The sequence below is a fragment of the Crinia signifera genome, chromosome 7 (genome assembly GCF_055691185.1).
Source record: "Crinia signifera chromosome 7, ASM5569118v1, whole genome shotgun sequence".
NCBI lineage: Eukaryota > Metazoa > Chordata > Amphibia > Anura > Myobatrachidae > Crinia > Crinia signifera.
Window position 1 is genome coordinate 45,209,082 of NC_139223.1, and position 13,858 is coordinate 45,222,939.

Genomic DNA, 13,858 nt, shown 5'->3' on the forward strand with positions numbered 1-13,858 from the left:
CACAGTCAGAAAAAAATTCACAACCATATCAACATGTTTATAACCCCCGGGGCTGTCGTTTTGGTCAAAAAATGAAAATTCTAAAAGTTCATGTTTTTCTGCTTTAAACTCTAGGTACACATCCAAAATGTATTACTGAGTTGAAAGAAGTGGATTGGATTCTGGTGCATGGTTTTGAAACCGCAGTCAGAAAAAAAATCACAACCATATCAACATGTTTATAACCCCCGGGGCTGTCGTTTTGGTCAAAAAATGAAAATTCTAAAAGTTCCGTTTTTTCTGCTTTAAACTCTAGGTACACATCCAAAATGTATTACTGAGTTGAAAGAAGTGGATTCTGGTGCATGGTTTTGAAACCGCAGTCAGAAAAAAAATCACATCCATATCAACATGTTTATAACCCCCGGGGCTGTCGTTTTGGTCAAAAAATGAAAATTCTAAAAGTTCATGTTTTTCTGCTTTAAACTCTAGGTACACATCCAAAATGTATTACTGAGTTGAAAGAAGTGGATTCTGGTGCATGGTTTTGAAACCGCAGTCAGAAAAAAAATCACATCCATATCAACATGTTTATATTCCCCGGGGCTGTCGTTTTGGTCAAAAAATGAAAAGTCTAAAAGTTCATGTTTTTCTGCTTTAAACTCTAGGTACACATCCAAAATGTATTACTGAGTTGAAAGAAGTGGATTTTGGTGCATGGTTTTGAAACCGCAGTCAGAAAAAAAATCACAACCATATCAACATGTTTATAACCCCCGGGGCTGTCGTTTTGGTCAAAAAATGAAAATTCTAAAAGTTAATGTTTTTCTGCTTTAAACTCTAGGTACAAATCCAAAATGTATTACTGAGTTGAAAGAAGTGGATTCTGGTGCATTATTTTGAAACCGCAGTCAGAAAAAAAATCACAACCATATCAACATGTTTATAACCCCCGGGGCTGTCGTTTTGGTCAAAAAATGAAAATTCTAAAAGTTCCGTTTTTTCTGCTTTAAACTCTAGGTACACATCCAAAATGTATTACTGAGTTGAAAGAAGTGGATTCTGGTGCATGGTTTTGAAACCGCAGTCAGAAAAAAAATCACATCCTTATCAACATTTTTATAACCCCCGGGGCTGTCGTTTTGGTCAAAAAATGAAAATTCTAAAAGTTCAGTTTTTTCTGCTTTAAACTCTAGGTACACATCCAAAATGTATTACTGAGTTGAAAGAAGTGGATTCTGGTGCATGGTTTTAAACCGCAGTCAGAAAAAAAATCACATCCATATCAACATGTTTATAACCCCCGGGGCTGTCGTTTTGGTAAAAAAAATGAAAATTCTAAAAGTTCCGTTTTTTCTGCTTTAAACTCTAGGTACACATCCAAAATGTATTACTGAGTTGAAAGAAGTGGATTCTGGTGCATGGTTTTGAAACCGCAGTCAGAAAAAAAAATCACAACCATATCAACATGTTTATAACCCCAGGGGCTGTCGTTTTGGTCAAAAAATGAAAATTCTAAAAGTTCATGTTTTTCTGCTTTAAACTCTAGGTACACATCCAAAATGTATTACTGAGTTGAAAGAAGTGGATTCTGGTGCATTATTTTGAAACCGCATTCAGAAAAAAAATCACAACCATATCAACATGTTTATAACCCCCCGGGGCTGTCGTTTTGGTCAAAAAATTAAAATTCTAAAAGTTCCGTTTTTTCTGCTTTAAACTCTAGGTACACATCCAAAATGTATTACTGAGTTGAAAGAAGTGGATTCTGGTGCATGGTTTTGGAACCGCAGTCAGAAAAAAAATCACATCCTTATCAACATTTTTATAACCCCCGGGGCTGTCGTTTTGGTCAAAAAATGAAAATTCTAAAAGTTCCGTTTTTTCTGCTTTAAACTCTAGGTACACATCCAAAATGTATTACTGAGTTGAAAGAAGTGGATTCTGGTGCATGGTTTTGAAACCGCATTCATAAAAAAAATCACATCCATATCAACATTTTTATAATCCCCGGGGCTGTCGTTTTGGTAAAAAAAATGAAAATTCTAAAAGTTCATGTTTTTTCTGCTTTAAACTCTAGGTACACATCCAAAATGTATTACTGAGTTGAAAGAAGTGGATTCTGGTGCATGGTTTTGAAACCGCAGTCAGAAAAAAAATCACAACCATATCAACATGTTTATAACCCCCGGGTCTGTCGTTTTGGTAAAAAAATGAAAATTCTAAAAGTTCAGTTTTTTCTGCTTTAAACTCTAGGTACACATCCAAAATGTATTACTGAGTTGAAAGAAGTGGATTCTGGTGCATTGTTTTGAAACCGCAGTCAGAAAAAAAATCACAACCATATCAACATGTTTATAACCCCCGGGGCTGTCGTTTTGGTAAAAAAATGAAAATTCTAAAAGTTCATGTTTTTCTGCTTTAAACTCTAGGTACACATCCAAAATGTATTACTGAGTTGAAAGAAGTGGATTCTGGTGCATTATTTTGAAACCACAGTCAGAAAAAAATCACAACCATATCAACATGTTTATAACCCCCGGGGCTGTCGTTTTGGTCAAAAAATGAAAATTCTAAAAGTTCCGTTTTTTCTGCTTTAAACTCTAGGTACACATCCAAAATGTATTACTGAGTTGAAAGAAGTGGATTCTGGTGCATGGTTTTGAAACCGCAGTCAGAAAAAAAAATCACATCCATATCAACATGTTTATAACCCCCGGGGCTGTCGTTTTGGTAAAAAAAATGAAAATTTTAAAAGTTCCGTTTTTTCTGCTTTAAACTCTAGGTACACATCCAAAATGTATTACTGAGTTGAAAGAAGTGGATTCTGGTGCATGGTTTTGAAACTGCAGTCAGAAAAAAAAATCACAACCATATCAACATGTTAATAACCCCCGGGTCTGTCGTTTTGGTCAAAAAATGAAAATTCTAAAAGTTCCGTTTTTTCTGCTTTAAACTCTAGGTACACATCCAAAATGTATTACTGAGTTGAAAGAAGTGGATTCTGGTGCATGGTTTTGAAACCGCAGTCAGAAAAAAAAATCACATCCATATCAACATGTTTATAACCCCCGGGGCTGTCGTTTTGGTCAAAAAATGAAAATTCTAAAAGTTCAGTTTTTTCTGCTTTAAACTCTAGGTACACATCCAAAATGTATTACTGAGTTGAAAGAAGTGGATTCTGGTGCATGGTTTTGAAACCGCAGTCAGAAAAAAATTCACAACCATATCAACATGTTTATAACCCCGAGGCTGTCGTTTTGGTCAAAAAATGAAAATTCTAAAAGTTCATGTTTTTCTGCTTTAAACTCTAGGTACACATCCAAAATGTATTACTGAGTTGAAAGAAGTGGATTCTGGTGCATGGTTTTGAAACCGCAGTCAGAAAAAAAATCACAACCATATCAACATGTTTATAACCCCCGGGGCTGTCGTTTTGGTCAAAAAATGAAAATTCTAAAAGTTCCGTCTTTTCTGCTTTAAACTCTAGGTACACATCCAAAATGTATTACTGAGTTGAAAGAAGTGGATTCTGGTGCATGGTTTTGAAACCGCAGTCAGAAAAAAAATCACAACCATATCAACATGTTTATAACCCCCGGGGCTGTCGTTTTGGTCAAAAAATGAAAATTCTAAAAGTTCCGTTTTTTCTGCTTTAAACTCTAGGTACACATCCAAAATGTATTACTGAGTTGAAAGAAGTGGATTCTGGTGCATGGTTTTGAAACCGCAGTCAGAAAAAAAATCACATCCATATCAACATGTTTATAACCCCCGGGGCAGTCGTTTTGGTCAAAAAATGAAAATTCTAAAAGTTCATGTTTTTCTGCTTTAAACTCTAGGTACACATCCAAAATGTATTACTGAGTTGAAAGAAGTGGATTCTGGTGCATGGTTTTGAAACCGCAGTCAGAAAAAAAATCACATCCATATCAACATGTTTATAACCCCCGGGGCTGTCGTTTTCGTCAAAAAATGAAAAGTCTAAAAGTTCATGTTTTTCTGCTTTAAACTCTAGGTACACATCCAAAATGTATTACTGAGTTGAAAGAAGTGGATTCTGGTGCATGGTTTTGAAACCGCAGTCAGAAAAAAAATCACAACCATATCAACATGTTTATAACCCCCGGGGCTGTCGTTTTGGTCAAAAAATGGAAATTCTAAAAGTTCATGTTTTTCTGCTTTAAACTCTAGGTACACATCCAAAATGTATTACTGAGTTGAAAGAAGTGGATTCTGGTGCATGGTTTTGAAACCGCAGTCAGAAAAAAAATCACAACCATATCAACATGTTTATAACCCCCGGGGCTGTCGTTTTGGTCAAAAAATGAAAATTCTAAAAGTTCCGTTTTTTCTGCTTTAAACTCTAGGTACACATCCAAAATGTATTACAGAGTTGAAAGAAGTGGATTCTGGTGCATGGTTTTGAAACCGCAAGCAGAAAAAAATCACAACCATATCAACATGTTTATAACCCCCGGGGCTGTCGTTTAGGTAAAAAAAATGAAAATTTTAAAAGTTCCGTTTTTTCTGCATTAAACTCTAGGTACACATCCAAAATGTATTACTGAGTTGAAAGAAGTGGATTCTGGTGCATGGTTTTGAAACCGCAGTCAGAAAAAAAATCACAACCATATCAACATGTTAAAAACCCCCGGGGCTGTCGTTTTGGTCAAAAAATGAAAATTCTAAAAGTTCCGTTTTTTCTGCTTTAAACTCTAGGTACACATCCAAAATGTATTACTGAGTTGAAAGAAGTGGATTCTGGTGCATGGTTTTGAAACCGCAGTCAGAAAAAAAATCACATCCATATCAACATGTTTATAACCCCCGGGGCTGTCGTTTTGGTCAAAAAATGAAAATTCTAAAAGTTCATGTTTTTCTGCTTTAAACTCTAGGTACACATCCAAAATGTATTACTGAGTTGAAAGAAGTGGATTCTGGTGCATGGTTTTGAAACCGCAGTCAGAAAAAAAATCACATCCATATCAACATGTTTATATTCCCCGGGGCTGTCGTTTTGGTCAAAAAATGAAAAGTCTAAAAGTTCATGTTTTTCTGCTTTAAACTCTAGGTACACATCCAAAATGTATTACTGAGTTGAAAGAAGTGGATTTTGGTGCATGGTTTTGAAACCGCAGTCAGAAAAAAAATCACAACCATATCAACATGTTTATAACCCCCGGGGCTGTCGTTTTGGTCAAAAAATGAAAATTCTAAAAGTTCATGTTTTTCTGCTTTAAACTCTAGGTACAAATCCAAAATGTATTACTGAGTTGAAAGAAGTGGATTCTGGTGCATTATTTTGAAACCGCAGTCAGAAAAAAAATCACAACCATATCAACATGTTTATAACCCCCGGGGCTGTCGTTTTGGTCAAAAAATGAAAATTCTAAAAGTTCCGTTTTTTCTGCTTTAAACTCTAGGTACACATCCAAAATGTATTACTGAGTTGAAAGAAGTGTATTCTGGTGCATGGTTTTGAAACCGCAGTCAGAAAAAAAATCACATCCTTATCAACATTTTTATAACCCCCGGGGCTGTCGTTTTGGTCAAAAAATGAAAATTCTAAAAGTTCAGTTTTTTCTGCTTTAAACTCTAGGTACACATCCAAAATGTATTACTGAGTTGAAAGAAGTGGATTCTGGTGCATGGTTTTGAAACCGCAGTCAGAAAAAAAATCACATCCATATCAACATGTTTATAACCCCCGGGGCTGTCGTTTTGGTAAAAAAAATGAAAATTCTAAAAGTTCCGTTTTTTCTGCTTTAAACTCTAGGTACACATCCAAAATGTATTACTGAGTTGAAAGAAGTGGATTCTGGTGCATGGTTTTGAAACCGCAGTCAGAAAAAAAAATCACAACCATATCAACATGTTTATAACCCCAGGGGCTGTCGTTTTGGTCAAAAAATGAAAATTCTAAAAGTTCATGTTTTTCTGCTTTAAACTCTAGGTACACATCCAAAATGTATTACTGAGTTGAAAGAAGTGGATTCTGGTGCATTATTTTAAAACCGCATTCAGAAAAAAAATCACAACCATATCAACATGTTTATAACCCCCCGGGGCTGTCGTTTTGGTCAAAAAATTAAAATTCTAAAAGTTCCGTTTTTTCTGCTTTAAACTCTAGGTACACATCCAAAATGTATTACTGAGTTGAAAGAAGTGGATTCTGGTGCATGGTTTTGAAACCGCAGTCAGAAAAAAAATCACATCCTTATCAACATTTTTATAACCCCCGGGGCTGTCGTTTTGGTCAAAAAATGAAAATTCTAAAAGTTCCGTTTTTTCTGCTTTAAACTCTAGGTACACATCCAAAATGTATTACTGAGTTGAAAGAAGTGGATTCTGGTGCATGGTTTTGAAACCGCATTCATAAAAAAAATCACATCCATATCAACATTTTTATAATCCCCGGGGCTGTCGTTTTGGTAAAAAAAATGAAAATTCTAAAAGTTCCTTTTTTTCTGCTTTAAACTCTAGGTACACATCCAAAATGTATTACTGAGTTGAAAGAAGTGGATTCTGGTGCATGGTTTTGAAACCGCAGTCAGAAAAAAAAATCACAACCATATCAACATGTTTATAACCCCCGGGTCTGTCGTTTTGGTAAAAAAATGAAAATTCTAAAAGTTCAGTTTTTTCTGCTTTAAACTCTAGGTACACATCCAAAATGTATTACTGAGTTGAAAGAAGTGGATTCTGGTGCATTGTTTTGAAACCGCAGTCAGAAAAAAAATCACAACCATATCAACATGTTTATAACCCCCGGGGCTGTCGTTTTGGTAAAAAAATGAAAATTCTAAAAGTTCATGTTTTTCTGCTTTAAACTCTAGGTACACATCCAAAATGTATTACTGAGTTGAAAGAAGTGGATTCTGGTGCATTATTTTGAAACCACAGTCAGAAAAAAATCACAACCATATCAACATGTTTATAACCCCCGGGGCTGTCGTTTTGGTCAAAAAATGAAAATTCTAAAAGTTCCGTTTTTTCTGCTTTAAACTCTAGGTACACATCCAAAATGTATTACTGAGTTGAAAGAAGTGGATTCTGGTGCATGGTTTTGAAACCGCAGTCAGAAAAAAAAAACACATCCATATCAACATGTTTATAACCCCCGGGGCTGTCGTTTTGGTAAAAAAAATGAAAATTTTAAAAGTTCCGTTTTTTCTGCTTTAAACTCTAGGTACACATCCAAAATGTATTACTGAGTTGAAAGAAGTGGATTCTGGTGCATGGTTTTGAAACTGCAGTCAGAAAAAAAAATCACAACCATATCAACATGTTAATAACCCCCGGGTCTGTCGTTTTGGTCAAAAAATGAAAATTCTAAAAGTTCCGTTTTTTCTGCTTTAAACTCTAGGTACACATCCAAAATGTATTACTGAGTTGAAAGAAGTGGATTCTGGTGCATGGTTTTGAAACCGCAGTCAGAAAAAAAAATCACATCCATATCAACATGTTTATAACCCCCGGGGCTGTCGTTTTGGTCAAAAAATGAAAATTCTAAAAGTTCAGTTTTTTCTGCTTTAAACTCTAGGTACACATCCAAAATGTATTACTGAGTTGAAAGAAGTGGATTCTGGTGCATGGTTTTGAAACCGCAGTCAGAAAAAAATTCACAACCATATCAACATGTTTATAACCCCGGGGCTGTCGTTTTGGTCAAAAAATGAAAATTCTAAAAGTTCATGTTTTTCTGCTTTAAACTCTAGGTACACATCCAAAATGTATTACTGAGTTGAAAGAAGTGGATTCTGGTGCATGGTTTTGAAACCGCAGTCAGAAAAAAAATCACAACCATATCAACATGTTTATAACCCCCGGGGCTGTCGTTTTGGTCAAAAAATGAAAATTCTAAAAGTTCCGTCTTTTCTGCTTTAAACTCTAGGTACACATCCAAAATGTATTACTGAGTTGAAAGAAGTGGATTCTGGTGCATGGTTTTGAAACCGCAGTCAGAAAAAAAATCACAACCATATCAACATGTTTATAACCCCCGGGGCTGTCGTTTTGGTCAAAAAATGAAAATTCTAAAAGTTCCGTTTTTTCTGCTTTAAACTCTAGGTACACATCCAAAATGTATTACTGAGTTGAAAGAAGTGGATTCTGGTGCATGGTTTTGAAACCGCAGTCAGAAAAAAAATCACATCCATATCAACATGTTTATAACCCCCGGGGCTGTCGTTTTGGTCAAAAAATGAAAATTCTAAAAGTTCATGTTTTTCTGCTTTAAACTCTAGGTACACATCCAAAATGTATTACTGAGTTGAAAGAAGTGGATTCTGGTGCATGGTTTTGAAACCGCAGTCAGAAAAAAAATCACATCCATATCAACATGTTTATAACCCCCGGGGCTGTCGTTTTCGTCAAAAAATGAAAAGTCTAAAAGTTCATGTTTTTCTGCTTTAAACTCTAGGTACACATCCAAAATGTATTACTGAGTTGAAAGAAGTGGATTCTGGTGCATGGTTTTGAAACCGCAGTCAGAAAAAAAATCACAACCATATCAACATGTTTATAACCCCCGGGGCTGTCGTTTTGGTCAAAAAATGGAAATTCTAAAAGTTCATGTTTTTCTGCTTTAAACTCTAGGTACACATCCAAAATGTATTACTGAGTTGAAAGAAGTGGATTCTGGTGCATTATTTTGAAACCGCAGTCAGAAAAAAAATCACAACCATATCAACATGTTTATTCTCCCCGGGGCTGTCGTTTTGGTCAAAAAATGAAAATTCTAAAAGTTCCGTTTTTTCTGCTTTAAACTCTAGGTACACATCCAAAATATATTACTGAGTTGAAAGAAGTGGATTCTGGTGCATGGTTTTGAAAACGCAGTCAGAAAAAAAATCACATCCATATCAACATGTTTATAACCCCCGGGGCTGTCGTTTTGGTCAAAAAATGAAAATTCTAAAAGTTCCGTTTTTTCTGCTTTAAACTCTAGGTACACATCCAAAATGTATTACTGAGTTGAAAGAAGTGGATTCTGGTGCATGGTTTTGAAACCGCAGTCAGAAAAAAATTCACAACCATATCAACATGTTTATAACCCCCGGGGCTGTCGTTTTGGTCAAAAAATGAAAATTCTAAAAGTTCATGTTTTTCTGCTTTAAACTCTAGGTACACATCCAAAATGTATTACTGAGTTGAAAGAAGTGGATTCTGGTGCATGGTTTTGAAACCGCAGTCAGAAAAAAAATCACAACCATATCAACATGTTTATAACCCCCGGGGCTGTCGTTTTGGTCAAAAAATGAAAATTCTAAAAGTTCCGTTTTTTCTGCTTTAAACTCTAGGTACACATCCAAAATGTATTACTGAGTTGAAAGAAGTGGATTCTGGTGCATGGTTTTGAAATCGCAGTCAGAAAAAAAATCACAACCATATCAACATGTTTATAACCCCCGGGGCTGTCGTTTTGGTCAAAAAATGAAAATTCTAAAAGTTCCGTTTTTTCTGCTTTAAACTCTAGGTACACATCCAAAATGTATTACTGAGTTGAAAGAAGTGGATTCTGGTGCATGGTTTTGAAACCGCAATCAGAAAAAAAATCACATCCATATCAACATGTTTATAACCCCCGGGGCTGTCGTTTTGGTCAAAAAATGAAAATTCTAAAAGTTCATGTTTTTCTGCTTTAAACTCTAGGTACACATCCAAAATGTATTACTGAGTTGAAAGAAGTGGATTCTGGTGCATGGTTTTGAAACCGCAGTCAGAAAAAAAATCACAACCATATCAACATGTTTATAACCCCCGGGGCTGTCGTTTTGGTCAAAAAATGAAAATTCTAAAAGTTCATGTTTTTCTGCTTTAAACTCTAGGTACACATCCAAAATGTATTGCTGAGTTGAAAGAAGTGGATTCTGGTGCATGGTTTTGAAACCGCAGTCAGAAAAAAAAATCACAACCATATCAACATGTTTATAACCCCAGGGGCTGTCGTTTTGGTCAAAAAATGAAAATTCTAAAAGTTCATGTTTTTCTGCTTTAAACTCTAGGTACACATCCAAAATGTATTACTGAGTTGAAAGAAGTGGATTCTGGTGCATTATTTTGAAACCGCATTCAGAAAAAAAATCACAACCATATCAACATGTTTATAACCCCCGGGGCTGTCGTTTTGGTCAAAAAATTAAAATTCTAAAAGTTCCGTTTTTTCTGCTTTAAACTCTAGGTACACATCCAAAATGTATTACTGAGTTGAAAGAAGTGGATTCTGGTGCATGGTTTTGAAACCGCAGTCAGAAAAAAAATCACATCCTTATCAACATTTTTATAACCCCCGGGGCTGTCGTTTTGGTCAAAAAATGAAAATTCTAAAAGTTCCGTTTTTTCTGCTTTAAACTCTAGGTACACATCCAAAATGTATTACTGAGTTGAAAGAAGTGGATTCTGGTGCATGGTTTTGAAACCGCATTCATAAAAAAAATCACATCCATATCAACATTTTTATAATCCCCGGGGCTGTCGTTTTGGTAAAAAAAATGAAAATTCTAAAAGTTCCGTTTTTTCTGCTTTAAACTCTAGGTACACATCCAAAATGTATTACTGAGTTGAAAGAAGTGGATTCTGGTGCATGGTTTTGAAACCGCAGTCAGAAATAAAATCACAACCATATCAACATGTTTATAACCCCCGGGTCTGTCGTTTTGGTCAAAAAATGAAAATTCTAAAAGTTCAGTTTTTTCTGCTTTAAACTCTAGGTACACATCCAAAATGTATTACTGAGTTGAAAGAAGTGGATTCTGGTGCATTGTTTTGAAACCGCAGTCAGAAAAAAAATCACAACCATATCAACATGTTTATAACCCCCGGGGCTGTCGTTTTGGTCAAAAAATGAAAATTCTAAAAGTTTATGTTTTTCTGCTTTAAACTCTAGGTACACATCCAAAATGTATTACTGAGTTGAAAGAAGTGGATTCTGGTGCATTATTTTGAAACCACAGTCAGAAAAACAATCACAACCATATCAACATGTTTATAACCCCCGGGGCTGTCGTTTTGGTCAAAAAATGAAAATTCTAAAAGTTCATGTTTTTCTGCTTTAAACTCTAGGTACACATCCAAAATGTATTACTGAGTTGAAAGAAGTGGATTCTGGTGCATGGTTTTGAAACCGCAGTCAGAAAAAAAATCACATCCATATCAACATGTTTATATTCCCCGGGGCTGTCGTTTTGGTCAAAAAATGAAAATTCTGGTACTTGTGAGTTATCTGGACGCCCGATTTTTTGATTGTATGCCTTAAGTTAAGGCATACAATCAGATGCGATGCGATGCGATATCGCATCGCATCGCATCGCATCGCATGCGACCATCGGATGCGATGACCCGATTTTTCCATAGGAATCAATGTTAAAATGATTCCTATGGAAAAAGGGGTCCTTTTCATACCCCTACTATCCAAGTGGGCATGGAGTTGGATATAAACCTGTGGCGAGCGTAGCGAGCCACCGAGCCCGAAGCGTGGCGAGCGAAGCGAGCCCCGCGAGGGGACGGTATTCCGTGTCCCCTCGCGGGGCTCGCTACGCTCGCCACGCTTCGGGCTCGGTGGCTCGCTACGCTCGCCACAGGTTTATATCCAACTCCATGCCCACTTGGATAGTAGGGGTATGAAAAGGACCCCTTTTTCCCATTGAATTCCATGTTAAAATGGACTCAGTCCATTTTAACATTGATTCCTATGGAAAAATCGGGTCATCGCATCGCATCGCATCGCATCGCATCCGATGGTCGCATGCGATGCGATGCGATGTGCCCGATCCGACCCGATTTTGAAATCGGGCGTCCGGATAACTCACATGTACCAAAATTCTAAAAGTTCATGTTTTTCTGCTTTAAACTCTAGGTACACATCCAAAATGTATTACTGAGTTGAAAGAAGTGGATTTTGGTGCATGGTTTTGAAACCGCAGTCAGAAAAAAAATCACAACCATATCAACATGTTTATAACCCCCGGGGCTGTCGTTTTGGTCAAAAAATGAAAATTCTAAAAGTTCATGTTTTTCTGCTTTAAACTCTAGGTACACATCCAAAATGTATTACTGAGTTGAAAGAAGTGGATTCTGGTGCATTATTTTGAAACCGCAGTCAAAAAAAAATCACAACCATATCAACATGTTTATAACCCCCGGGGCTGTCGTTTTGGTCAAAAAATGAAAATTCTAAAAGTTCCGTTTTTTCTGCTTTAAACTCTAGGTACACATCCAAAATGTATTACTGAGTTGAAAGAAGTGGATTCTGGTGCATGGTTTTGAAACCGCAGTCAGAAAAAAAATCACATCCATATCAACATGTTTATAACCCCCGGGGCTGTCGTTTTGGTCAAAAAATGAAAATTCTAAAAGTTCCGTTTTTTCTGCTTTAAACTCTAGGTACACATCCAAAATGTATTACTGAGTTGAAAGAAGTGGATTCTGGTGCATGGTTTTGAAACCGCAGTCAGAAAAAAATTCACAACCATATCAACATGTTTATAACCCCCGGGGCTGTCGTTTTGGTCAAAAAATGAAAATTCTAAAAGTTCATGTTTTTCTGCTTTAAACTCTAGGTACACATCCAAAATGTATTACTGAGTTGAAAGAAGTGGATTCTGGTGCATGGTTTTGAAACCGCAGTCAGAAAAAAAATCACAACCATATCAACATGTTTATAACCCCCGGGGCTGTCGTTTTGGTCAAAAAATGAAAATTCTAAAAGTTCCGTTTTTTCTGCTTTAAACTCTAGGTACACATCCAAAATGTATTACTGAGTTGAAAGAAGTGGATTCTGGTGCATGGTTTTGAAACCGCAGTCAGAAAAAAAATCACAACCATATCAACATGTTTATAACCCCCGGGGCTGTCGTTTTGGTCAAAAAATGAAAATTCTAAAAGTTCCGTTTTTTCTGCTTTAAACTCTAGGTACACATCCAAAATGTATTACTGAGTTGAAAGAAGTGGATTCTGGTGCATGGTTTTGAAACCGCAATCAGAAAAAAAATCACATCCATATCAACATGTTTATAACCCCCGGGGCTGTCGTTTTGGTCAAAAAATGAAAATTCTAAAAGTTCATGTTTTTCTGCTTTAAACTCTAGGTACACATCCAAAATGTATTACTGAGTTGAAAGAAGTGGATTCTGGTGCATGGTTTTGAAACCGCAGTCAGAAAAAAAATCACATCCATATCAACATGTTTATAACCCCCGGGGCTGTCGTTTTGGTCAAAAAATGAAAAGTCTAAAAGTTCATGTTTTTCTGCTTTAAACTCTAGGTACACATCCAAAATGTATTACTGAGTTGAAAGAAGTGGATTCTGGTGCATGGTTTTGAAACCGCAGTCAGAAAAAAAATCACAACCATATCAACATGTTTATAACCCCCGGGGCTGTCGTTTTGGTCAAAAAATGAAAATTCTAAAAGTTCATGTTTTTCTGCTTTAAACTCTAGGTACACATCCAAAATGTATTACTGAGTTGAAAGAAGTGGATTCTGGTGCATGGTTTTGAAACCGCAGTCAGAAAAAAAAATCACAACCATATCAACATGTTTATAACCCCAGGGGCTGTCGTTTTGGTCAAAAAATGAAAATTCTAAAAGTTAATGTTTTTCTGCTTTAAACTCTAGGTACACATCCAAAATGTATTACTGAGTTGAAAGAAGTGGATTCTGGTGCATTATTTTGAAACCGCATTCAGAAAAAAAATCACAACCATATCAACATGTTTATAACCCCCGGGGCTGTCGTTTTGGTCAAAAAATTAAAATTCTAAAAGTTCCGTTTTTTCTGCTTTAAACTCTAGGTACACATCCAAAATGTATTACTGAGTTGAAAGAAGTGGATTCTGGTGCATGGTTTTGAAACCGCAGTCAGAAAAAAAATCAC